Source organism: Syngnathus acus, chromosome 19, assembly GCF_901709675.1.
Source record: "Syngnathus acus chromosome 19, fSynAcu1.2, whole genome shotgun sequence".
Taxonomy (NCBI): domain Eukaryota; kingdom Metazoa; phylum Chordata; class Actinopteri; order Syngnathiformes; family Syngnathidae; genus Syngnathus; species Syngnathus acus.
Genome location: NC_051103.1, coordinates 652,758 through 664,522, shown reverse-complemented (window position 1 = coordinate 664,522; position 11,765 = coordinate 652,758). Strand labels below are relative to the sequence as shown.

At 47.6% G+C, this 11,765-nt stretch overlaps 2 long non-coding RNA genes across 2 annotated transcripts; one reads left to right on the top strand and one right to left on the bottom strand.

Annotated features, from left to right (window-relative positions):
- The first annotated feature begins 2,988 nt into the window (after positions 1–2,988).
- Positions 2,989–7,826, top strand: LOC119137926. The gene is made up of 2 exons (XR_005101034.1): positions 2,989–3,277; positions 7,000–7,826. It is a non-coding gene; the product is annotated as an uncharacterized LOC119137926 (long non-coding RNA).
- Positions 7,827–9,639: 1,813 nt separating this feature from the next.
- LOC119137940 lies at positions 9,640–10,783 on the bottom strand. The gene is made up of 2 exons (XR_005101047.1): positions 10,523–10,783; positions 9,640–10,438 (listed from the first exon to the last, which is right to left on the bottom strand). It is a non-coding gene; the product is annotated as an uncharacterized LOC119137940 (long non-coding RNA).
- Positions 10,784–11,765: the final 982 nt, after the last annotated feature.

Here is an 11,765-nt window from a genome sequence, read left to right as displayed (position 1 = left end):
CTGGTTTACATATTTAAATGTTCAGATATTAAGATGTTATAGACAGTTTTTGTATGATTTGAATGAGGCAAATTATCATGCTGTTAGGGTTTACAGATTATCTTCATCGTATGATTATGTTGGAATGTAACCTGTAATAATTTACCTAGCTTGTCCTGTCTTAACAAAAGTAGTAGACCAAAGTGCTAAGATCTGTTGAATTGATTGACGAGCTGCAGAGCAAGCAATCAAAGTTGCTTTGTTTACACGTCGTCGTAAAAGACCCCCTGCTATGCTTTGATCAGCAGGCCAGGGGCTTCAACCCCATCCTGTCCACCCACACCCCCACTCTCAACCCCACTCTGTTTCTCTCAATAAAAATGCTCCTGCATGAGGCCAGAGTCAGACCTCCTTCGACCATCGCTGTAACCACAGCGACGAATGGACTCTCCACCTGCAGGTGTCTAAAAGGACTTACTTGTCTCTCCTGTGTGGTTCTTGCAAAATAAGTTAGAGTGAGCACCACCTTAACACATGCTTTTTCTTGCAAATATATTGTTATAATCATTTGTTTCAGATGTACTGTAATTATTTTCTGTATAAAAATTAAATTTGGTGTTCAAAAAGTAATTTTTCAAACTTGAGTCAAAAAGTCTTTTTTCAAACTTGAGTCTTGAAAAAGAGGGGGTCGTCTTATAATAGTGGTCGTCTTATATTCGGGCCAATATGGTATAAATTTTCAATTATAAATTTTAATAGCAGAAGTCTCTCTAAGAACTTTACAAAATTGAATGAATGTTTAGGTAAAATAAATAAATTCCATATAATTGATAGAACTTTATTCCTCCCACAGCGGGGAAATTCACTTGTCACAGCAGCGCATATGAGTGCAAGAATAATATGAGTGCAAGAATAAAACAAGTGCCAGAATTACAAAAAAGGGTAAATAACAGCCAAGGACAAACACAAGTGCTGCTAGTAGAGACGAAACACATTCATTTTATCAGGTGGCATGCATGTTGTAAAGTCTAACAGCATATGGAATGAAGGACCTGCGGAACCGTTCCTTCCTACACTGAGGGTGCAAAAGTTTGCCGCTAAAGGAGCTGCTCAGGGACCGCACAATCTCATGGAGGGGGTGAGACGTGTTGTCCATGATGGATTTAAGCTTAATCAACGTCCTCCTCTCACCCACAACCTCAACCGAGTCCAGGGGACAGCCCAGGACAGAGCTCGCTCGTCTGACCATCTTATTCAGTCTCCCCCTGTCCTGGTCAGTACTGCCCCCACCCCAGCAGACCAGAGCGTAGAGGATGGCTGAGGCAACCACAGAGTCATAGAAGGTCCGGAGGAGAGCCCTGCACACACCGAAGGACCTCAGTCTCCTCAGCAGGTGGAGGAGACTCTGGCCCTTTTTGCACAGGACGTGGGTGTGATTAGTCCAGTCCAGTTTGTTGTTAAGGCGAACACCCAGGAATTTGTAGTTCTCCACTACCTCAATGTCCGATCCCTGGATGTTCACCGGAGTGAAGATGGGTGCTGTCCTCCCGAAGCTCACAATCAACTTCTTCGTATTGCTGGTGTTCAGCTGAAGCTGGTTGAGCTCACACCAGCTGACAAAGTCCTTGATGACCGTCCTATATTCCAGGTCGTTCCCCTCCGAGACATATCTAACAATGGCCGTGTTGTCGGAGAACTTCTGGATGTGTCTTGGGTAAAGTCTGAAGTGAACAGGGTGAAAAGGAAAGGAGAGAGCACCGTACCCTGGGGGACACCTGTGCTGCAGCGCACCACGTGGGACTCACAGCGATGTAACCTCACATACTGCGGCCAGTCGGTGAGGAAGTCCGTTGTCCATGCAGCCAGGCACTGGTCCACACCCGCCTTCTCCATCTTCACCCTTAGCAGTGACGGCTGGATTGTGTTAAAAGCGCTGGAGAAATCGGAGAACATGATCCTCGCAGTGCTCCTGTTATCCTCCAGGTGAAGCAGTGTTCTGTGCAGTAAATAAATCACTGCATCGTCCACCCCAACACCAGGCCGGTAAGCAAACTGCAGGGGGTGCAGCTGCGCTCCCACTAGTGAACGCAGGTGACCCAGGATGATCCTCTCCATAGTCTTCATCAGGTGGGAAGTCAAGGCAATAGGCCTGAAGTGGTTAGGCTCCTAGGGGCGCGGCACCTTCGGTACGGGGACCACGCAGGAGGTCTTCCACAGTCCTGGGACCTTGTTCAGGCTCAGGTTGAACAGGCACCTGACCACACCACTCAGCTGGTCCACACAGTCCCTGAGCAGTCTCGGCCTGATGCCGTCTGGGCCCGGGGCCTTCCCTGCCTTGATCTTTCTGAGGTGACTCCTCACCTGAAGATCTGTAAAAGAGAGGGGGACGTCGTAAGACCGGGGTGATGGAGTGGAGACAGAAGAGTGACTCCGGGGGGGGAGGGGGGTTGGTGAGCTGGCGGGGGGGCTGGAGTGTAGAAGGTGGCAGAATGAGGTGCGGAGCAAGGTGAAGGGGCGGGGGGGAGGCGGAATCAAATCTGTTGAAGAACAGATTGAGTTCATCCGCCCAGTCCTTGTCCCCATCAGCCGGTTTCTGATCAGCCCCTTTACCATGGCCCGAGATGGACTGCAGACGCCTCCAGACGTTCCTGGCGTTGTTAAGCCCCATCTGCTTCTCCAGCCTCCTCCCGTAGTTCTCCTTCCCCTGCCTGATCTTCAGCCGGAGTTCCTTCTGGATTCTACGCAGCTCCACCACATCCCCCGAACCAAAGGCTCTCTTCTTCCCATTAAGCAGAGCCTTTATCTCGGACGACACCCAGGGTTTGTTATTGGGAAAACACCGGACCAACTTGGAGGGCACAGTGGTCTCCACACAGAAATGTATGTAGCCCGTAATGCAGTGGGTCACGCTGTCAATGTCTCTTCCATGGGGGCCACAGAGAGCTTCCCAGTCTGTACTCTCAAAGCAGTCTCTGAGCCTGGCAGTGGATTCCACAGACTACAACATCACACACCTCCTCTCAGGTGGACGCCGTTTAACCACCGGGGTGTAGTCTGCGACCAGATGGACAAGGTTGTGATCCGAGCGACCAAGTGGGGGGAGGGGGGAAGAGGTGTATGCGTCCTCGACATTAGCATACAACAGGTCCAAAGTTCTATCGTTTCTGGTGGGGCAGTCAACATATTGAGTAAAGGCGGGAAGGGAAGAGGCAAGGCAAGCATAATTGAAGTCCCCAGAGATGAGGAGGAGAGATTGGGGGTGCTGGGTTTGAAGCCTAGAAACGATAGCATGGATCCGGTTCAAAGTCAAAGTCAAAGTCAGCTTTATTGTCAATCCCTTCATATGTCAAGACACACAAAGAAACCGAAATTCCGTTTCCTCTTGTTAGGGTAGTGTTCACTCTAACTTATTTTGCAAGAACCACACTGGAGACAAGTTAGTCGTTTCAGACACCTTCAGGCGGAGAGTTCACTCGTCGCTGTGCTTACAGCGATGGTCGAATGAAGTCTGACGTCAGGCCTCATCGGGTGCATATTTATTGAGAAGAAACACAGTGGGGTTGAAAGTGGGGGTGTGAGGACCCAGGATGGGGTGAAGACGCTCCCCTGCTGATCAAAGCATAGCAGGGGGCCTTTTACGACTTTGTGGAAACAAAGCAACTTTGATTGCTTCCTCTGCAGCTAGTCAATCAGGTGAAAATATCTTAGCACTTTGGTCTACTACTTTTGGTAAGGTACCAAGGTAAATTATTACAGGTTACATTCCAACATAATCATACGATGAAGATATTCTGCAAACCCTAACACCTCTATCCCACGGTGACGAGACATAGTACACGATAGACATACAAGTAGACGACACAAAATAAAAACAAGAAGGCACAAACAATAAATAATAAATAAAAAATAATAAATAAATAATATGAGCGATGAATAAATAATAAACAAATAACCCAATAAATAAGAGGAGCAAAACTGAGCCAGTGTTCATACAGCAGACAGCAAGCATAGCGCAAAGAACAGGACGCTACGCAGAAAGGGGGAGCGAGTTCAGGATCCTAACAGCCTGGAGTATGAAGCTGTTGGAGAGTCTGGTGGTGCGGGAGCGCAGGCTCCTGTACCTCCTCCCAGAGGGCAGAAGATCAAACAAAGAGTGAGCGGGGTGACTCACATCACTCACAATCGTGGTCGCCTTGCGGGTGAGATGGGAGGTGTAAATGTCCTTCAAGGAGGGGAGAGGAGCACCAATAGTCTTACCAGTTCACTATGCGCTGCAGGGCCTTCAAGTTGTAGTCAGTGCAGCTGCCACCCCAAACAGCAATACAGCTGGAGCGGACGCTCTCAATGGTGCCGCGGTAAAATGTAGTCATGACGGCCGGAGGAGCGCCCGCTCGCCTGAGTTTCCGAAGGAAGTACAGGCGGCGCTGGGCCTTCTTCGCCAGTGATGCGGTGTTGGTGGACCAGGAGAGATCCTCACTGATGTGCACCCCCAGGAACCTGGCGCTGCTCACTCTCTCCACCACAGCACCGTCGATGGTCAGCGGCAGGTGTTGGGTGTAACCCTTCCGGAAGTCAACAACAATCTCCTTGGTCTTGTCGACGTTCAGCAGGAGGTTGTTGTCCCTGCACCACGTGGTCAGAAGGTCAACCTCCAGCCTGTATTGAGTCTCGTCTCCCTTGGTGATGAGACCCACCAGAGTCGTGTCGTCAGCAAACTTCACTATGCGGTTGTCGCTGTAGGTGGCAGTGCAGTCATGCGTCAGGAGGGTGAAGAGCAGCGGACTGAGCACGCAGCCTTGGGGGGCCCCTGTGCTCAGCGTGATGCTGGCGGAGATTTTGTCGCCAACACGTACCACCTGTGGCCTCTGACAGAGGAAGTCCAGTAGCCAGTTGCAGAGGCAGGTACTGAGGCCCAGCTTGTCAAGTTTGCTGATGAGACGTTGTGGCACAATGGTGTTGAAGGCAGAACTGAAGTCCACAAACAGCAATCTCACATACGAGTCCCTCCCCTCCAGGTGGGTGAGGGCCGAGTGGAGGGCAGAGCAGATGGCATCCTCAGAGGACCGTTTGGCTCGGTACGCAAACTGGAAGGGGTCAATGGTGGGGGGGAGAACGGATCGGATGTGCTCCATGACAAGCCGCTCAAAGCACTTCATGATGATGGGCGTAAGTGCCACGGGGCGGTAGTCATTGAAGCAGGACGGAGCAGGTTTCTTCGGCACAGGTACGATGGTGGCAGCTTTGAAACACGACGGGACGATGGCCTGCTGCAGGGAAGTGTTAAAGATGTCCGTGAAGACACCCGTCAGCTCACCAGCGCAGTCCTTCAGCGCTCGACCCGGGATGTTGTCAGGGCCCGCCGCCTTACGGATGTTGATAGCGGCAAGCGCCCTCCTCACGCTGTCGGCGGAGAGGCACAGGGGCAGCTCGTGGGAAGGGGGAGTGGCCTTCAGCGGGCAAGTGCTGTTCTGAGCGTCGAAGCGAGCAAAGAAGCGGTTGAGGTCATTGAGCAGACTGACGTCGCCTTCACAGCTCTGCGGCGCGGGCTTGTAGTCCGTGATGGTCTGAATGCCCTGCCAAAGGCTCCGTGCGTCCCTGCTGTCCTTGAAGTGGGCGGTAATTTTGCACGAGAACGCCCTCTTCGCTTCTTTGATGCCCCGGGACAGGTCGGCCCTCGCAGTCCTCAAGCCAGCCTCATCCCCCGCTCTAAAGGCTTTGTCCCTGGCCCTCAGCAGCCTGAAGACAGCCCCTGTCAGCCATGGCTTCCGGTTAGCCCGAGTGACGATGGATTTTGAGTGAGTCACATCATCAATGCACTTCCTGATGTAGGAGGAAACAGAGTCAGTATACTCCTCAATGTCTGCCCGACCGTCGCAAGTGGCAGCCCTCCTAAACATGTCCCAGTCAGTAGAGCCAAAGCAGTCACGAAGCGCATCAGAGGCACCCTCAGGCTACACCCGTACCCGCTTGCGAACCGGTCTGGATGTTCTCACCATTTGTCTGTATGCGGGCAAAAGCATAACAGTGATATGGTCAGAAAGGGAGGGGGGCAGCTTTGAAAGCTCCTTTATGCGAAGAGTAGACCAGGTCCAGGAAGCTGTCGCCACGCGTAGGAAAATTAACATGCTGGTGAAGCCTCGGAAAAACAGACTTCAGGTTAGCATGATTAAAATCCCCAGCGAAGATGGTGAAACCGTCAGGGTGCGCTGTCTGTTGTTCACTGACAGCCTGGTACAGTTCACTAAGAGCCGCGATCCTGTCGCCTTCGATGTTGGAAGGCGGGATGTAAACCGCGACCAGCAGAATCGCGGTAAATTCCCTTGGCAGGTAAAAAGGACGGCACTTAATGATCACAAACTCCGCCAGCGGCGAGCAGTGCTTGCATACCACCACAGAGACCCGGCACCACTCGTCACGGATGTAGACGCATAATCCACCTCCACGAGATTTTCCCCCTTGTACAATGGCCCGGTCCGCCCGATAGCACGCTAGCCGCTCCAGACGTACAGCTGAGTCCGGAATGTTGACGGTCAACCAAGTCTCAGTGAACACGAGCACACAGCAGTCACGCACCGTCCGGTTTGTAGATCTCAGCAAGCGAATGTAATCCATTTTGTTATCCAGCGATCGAACATTCGCCAGAAGAATGGAAGGCACGGCCGGGCGAGCTGGGTTGGCCGCCAGCCTGGCCCGGACGCCCCCACGCTTGCCCCTCTTCAGCCTCCTCGCACACCGCTTTCGACGCTTCCCAACCGGGGGAGGAATAGCAGACGAGTCCGGCGACGCTTCAGGACGTAGCAGTCCGAGCTCCTTTAATGTCCCCGCATCAAAGTCCAGAACTCGACAAAACTCGCTTTCGCCGATGTCGAGCAGAACCTGCCTGCCGTACTTGTAGCACGACTCAGTACGACGAGACGAACACACAAAACTGCCGGACAAACACTCATTAGACGAACAAAATACCGTTCAGGCGGGACAGAGAGAGGTCGCTGCGTATGCACGCGCCGCCATCTTTTTTAGGTTCGTAGTGGTAGCAGCGACTGCCGAGGGAGGGATGTACACAGTTATAGCAATAACATGTAAAAACTCCCTCGGGAGATAGTACGGTCGCATGCTAACCACCAATAGCTCCAAGTCACTGGAGCAGAGACGCTCCTTAACGCTGATGTGTCCGGGATGGCACCATCTATCGTTCACAAACACAGCGAGTCCCCCATCTCTCTTCTTACCGCTTTCCGTAGCACTCCTGTCAGCCCGCACCACTTGAAAACCGTCCAGGGAGAGGTGTGAGTCGGGCGAGAGATCGTTCAGCCATGTCTCCGTGAAGCACATGAGACTGCATTCGCGATATTCCCTCTGCGTCCTGGCTAGCGCCGTTAGCTCTTCCATTTTGCTTTGAAGAGATCTCACGTTTCCCATGATGACCGACGGCAAGCACGGTTTATACCGTCTCTTCCGCTGCTTGCACTTCACTCCGGCTCGGCATCCTCTTCTCCGCGGCCATATCTCCTTGGGGATCTCCGGCCGCAACCCGCAGGGAAGGGGTGTGTAGCGCCAGGCTAACAGCTGATCGCGGGTGTAGACAAGGGAGCAGAGTATGGATGGCTCACCCAACGCCGCACCAAAAAGTTCCAAAATCAGTACGGAACAAACTATGAATGTTACAACGTGAACATCCATAGCCGCGCACTAGCCTAATTCAATGATGTGAGAAGGTGAAAAACAACAAAAAACTCACTATAACACAATCAAAACACTAAAAGAAGGGAAGTAAGGACAAAGCTGCTGTAACAGGCTACCACTCGAGCGGCGCCATCAAAGAAAAAAAAAAAAGAACAAAAAAAAAATAGCTTTAAAGGACACTCGGCTCAACAATGACAAAAGATGTCGAAATGGATGGATATGAGATGTTGACAATGAACCTAATGAACAAAAAGGAGGTGGGGTCGCACTATATGTGGACAAAACCATGAGATGCACTGTGATTGAATGTTTTACGTATTCCATCGATAATATAACGGAGTGTGCATATTAATTATATTATGCATATTAAAAAAAGCAGCTCATATAATCAGAAGTTGTGTATATAGAATCCCAAGATCTTGTCTTGACATTTTTAATGAGAGATTAGTTGCCATTCTCAATCAAGTTATAAGAAAACGCAAATATTATGCTGGGACATTAATATTGATTTATTAAACCCCAACAGCCACCAGAAAATCTCAGAATTTAGAAATGCATTGCACAGTAACTGTCTTTTCCGTCTAATTACAAAATCGAGTAGAATATTAGTTAATACAGCCACATTAATAGATAACATTTTTACATATAAAAAATACACAAAAAACATGGAAAATGTTGATTTCTATATTAACGAATGGCTTTAAAAAATAAATTATCCAGAGTATAACAGACAAAATATTATAATGGATAAAATGACACACTGTAGAAGCCCCTGATTTTTGATGGGTGATGTTTTCTATTTTAGGAGAATGTTTGCAAACAGAATATTTCACAAAGTTGCAATATAATAAACAAAATGATCATAATCATTTATGAGCTTCTTTTTTCCCCAAATGAGAATCGATAAGAGAACCAATAAAGAATTGAATCATTAAACGGAATCAAAAATCGTAAAAATCTTATCAATTCCCATTCATTTTAAACAATGAACATTGTGTGCACTGTCTCACACACACAAACTCTCAGTTCAACCAAGTCCACAAACAAAAACATAATAATTTACAATAGCATTTTTTCACTTACTGTGTGCATGTTGCTTCGTGTGACTTCTGGCGTTCCTGTTAATGTCCATTATTCTGTGTTCAACAGTGTGGCGGGACAGTTGGATGTCTGATTTTCAGGTGACAAGATTTCAACAACGTCACTGAGGCATTTTTTCACGAACCTTCATTGTATGGCTTTTTTAGCCCGTGCAATGTTCATAGCCAATTGATATAATGCAAGCGTGACAGTCTCTGAGTGCTTCGTAATTTTTTGGAAAAACTGTACCTGTTTTTCTGCCTGACTTTTCAAAGTGTCCAACTTGCGCTTGCGAAATTCAGTCCATTTTGGAAAGTCCTTATCGATGTTAGCATGGAGTGAGCTGAAGTGGCGCTGAAGATTTGAAGCTTTGAAATGTGCTAATGACATCTGACTTATCAGGCAGAATGGCTTGCCATTACGTTCAACAAAAAAATATAAAGTTTCCGACTCTGTTAAAAACGTCCTGTGTTCATCGTCATATTTTCGTTTAGCTGTGCATTTTTTCCCTGCAATTTTGAAAGCGAAATTGACACTAATTGTTTACTCGAATTGGTTTGCCCCTCCTGCTTTGTGGAATTTCACCTCATGCGCATGCGCGTTTGACGAAAATACGATATTGAACTCAAGCGAAGCAAACACGCACAAAAAAAAAACACTAACACAAATGTTGATTTGAATGTAAAAGAGCCGCATGAAACCAGGCAAAGAGCCGCATCCGGCTCGGGAGCCCCGGGTTGGCCAGGCCTGCTCTACTGTTTAACATCTTCAGCTAACCTTAATAACCAGGTGGATGTCTTCTTACATTACATTCTGTGTTGATAGCATAAATAATAACAGTGACAATTTTTCCAAACAACAAACCATTGATTTCTAAAGACCTTAACCATATATTGAATAATAGAACAAAATGTATTTACTGGTACAGAACATGAGAACAGAGAGGTCAATGACAAAATTAAACACGCCATCAAAAAGGCCCAGGAAAGTTAGAAAAACAAGATTGATTGACAAAACAGTATTGATTGAAGGCCCACGAGACAGGTCTTAATTTTTTGGTTGATTATGGCGGCGCCATATGGGCAACAGCAGGAATGGTTTCCCCGAAGTCGACCACATTTTTCATGAGTGCCAGCGAGCAGTGAGCTCTTGCTCGCCTGCAGTTGGACTGAAATTACTTTTCTGTTTCCATGAATGGCTGTGTGAAGGGCGTATGGCACTTAAGTTATAAATATAATTGTTCTTAGATGATATATTGTTCTTGAAAATAAACCTGTATTTAAGCGTCTTTGGGTCCTTGAAAACCCCTATATAAATTGAATGAATTATTATCATTACTTTTGGTTTTGTACCCTATTCCATTGACTGGCTGAAGAGTTTAGAGCCTTAGGCATTCTATTTCCCTGGGAATCGCATATTGCGGACGAGAGAGAACATTTAGAAAAAGGACTAAGAACACCCAGAAGTGGGTTTTCGTCCATCCATGAAATTGTCCCTATCCGGGTCAAGTGCTGACCAACTTCTTGGAGTTTTTGGCATTTACCTTCTTCGTTTTCATCCTGTTATTTTATGTTTTTTATTAATTATAAATGTTCATAAGTCATTATCCATTCCTGCTTGCCGCTCAACTTTCGGGAGATGCAGTGTGGTTGTTTCCTTAAGTCATTTTGTGAATAATGAAATTAGTTTTGTCCTCCTGAAATAAACAAATTTTGAACGTACATTTTTTTTCACAGAAGAGTATATTTGTCCTGCATGACATTCAAAAGTACCAACATACCTCTGTGAACACTGCATCATTGTCGTCATCCTTGACAAACAGCCGGTTTCTAACACTATCGGCCATGGCTGCTATTGGGCGTACGCTTTCACATTAATGAAAATGGCACATTCCTTGGATGTCAGGGCTGCCGGTGGTAGCAGGGCCCATGTTTGGTCGGGTGTAGCTGCGTGTCAGGGCCAGCACATCGGGAGCAAAACGTTGGGTAGCGAGGAAAAAGTGGCCTCTTCCGCTAGGTTTGGTGATTGTAGTGTTGCCGAGTGCAGTCTGAACACGTGGAGGCATGTGTCGGAGAAACAGTTCCATAAAAAGAAAAATGGGTCACTCATAGCCTAGTACAGAGGTGTCAAACTCATTTCACATTGTGGGCCACATACGGCCCCGGTAGATGTCGAGTGGGCCGGACCATTAATATTATACCATACTATGCTATAAATAACCAAAATATCATGTCTTTTCTTTTTTTTTTTTGGTGTAAAGAAGCACAAGAACATTAGGAAAATGTTTAAATTTAATGAACATTCCTTTTACAAAACATTAACAGCATTACATTAACATAACATAACAGTAGTGCACTTTAAGATTAAACGAGATTTATAAAGACATTTTTAAACCATTTACACATGTGTAAAACCAAAGGCAGACTTCGTTCGAACATCGCTGTATGCACAGTGACGAACGATTTCTCCACTTGCAAGTGTGCATACTGTGTGGTTCTTGCGAATAAGTTAGTAAGCACCACTCTAACATTTTGGTGCCGTGACCCGGATCTCAACATACCCACTGCTGATGGACGGAGGAGGACATGCTGCACACTGTCGACAGGCCAGCTTCCATTAGGAGGACCTGGTAAAGAAAGACCTGGGAAGAAAATTCTTCGCTGGGCCAGCATCTTAGATCTGCCTTCGTCTGACAACAGTGGATTGACGGGATCCGGAAGTGCAACGAACCAGGGGACAAGTAAGTAAAAGCCCTGCACGGGATACGGCTTTGGTTTGTCCGAGCCATAAGATACGGCTTTGGTTTGTCCAAGCTATGAGATACGGCTTTGGTTTGTCCGAGCTATGAGATACGTCTTTAGTTTGTCCCAGCTATGAGATACAGCTTTGGTTTTTCCAAGCCAAGAAACAGCTTGGGTCCAAGACCCAGTGGAAGAGACGGGCTAAGAAAAACAGAGCTTCTTTTTCTTAATCGAAGAAGGGCGTAGATTCTTTTTTGTCCGTTTTTCCAAGCTGTTTGGGAG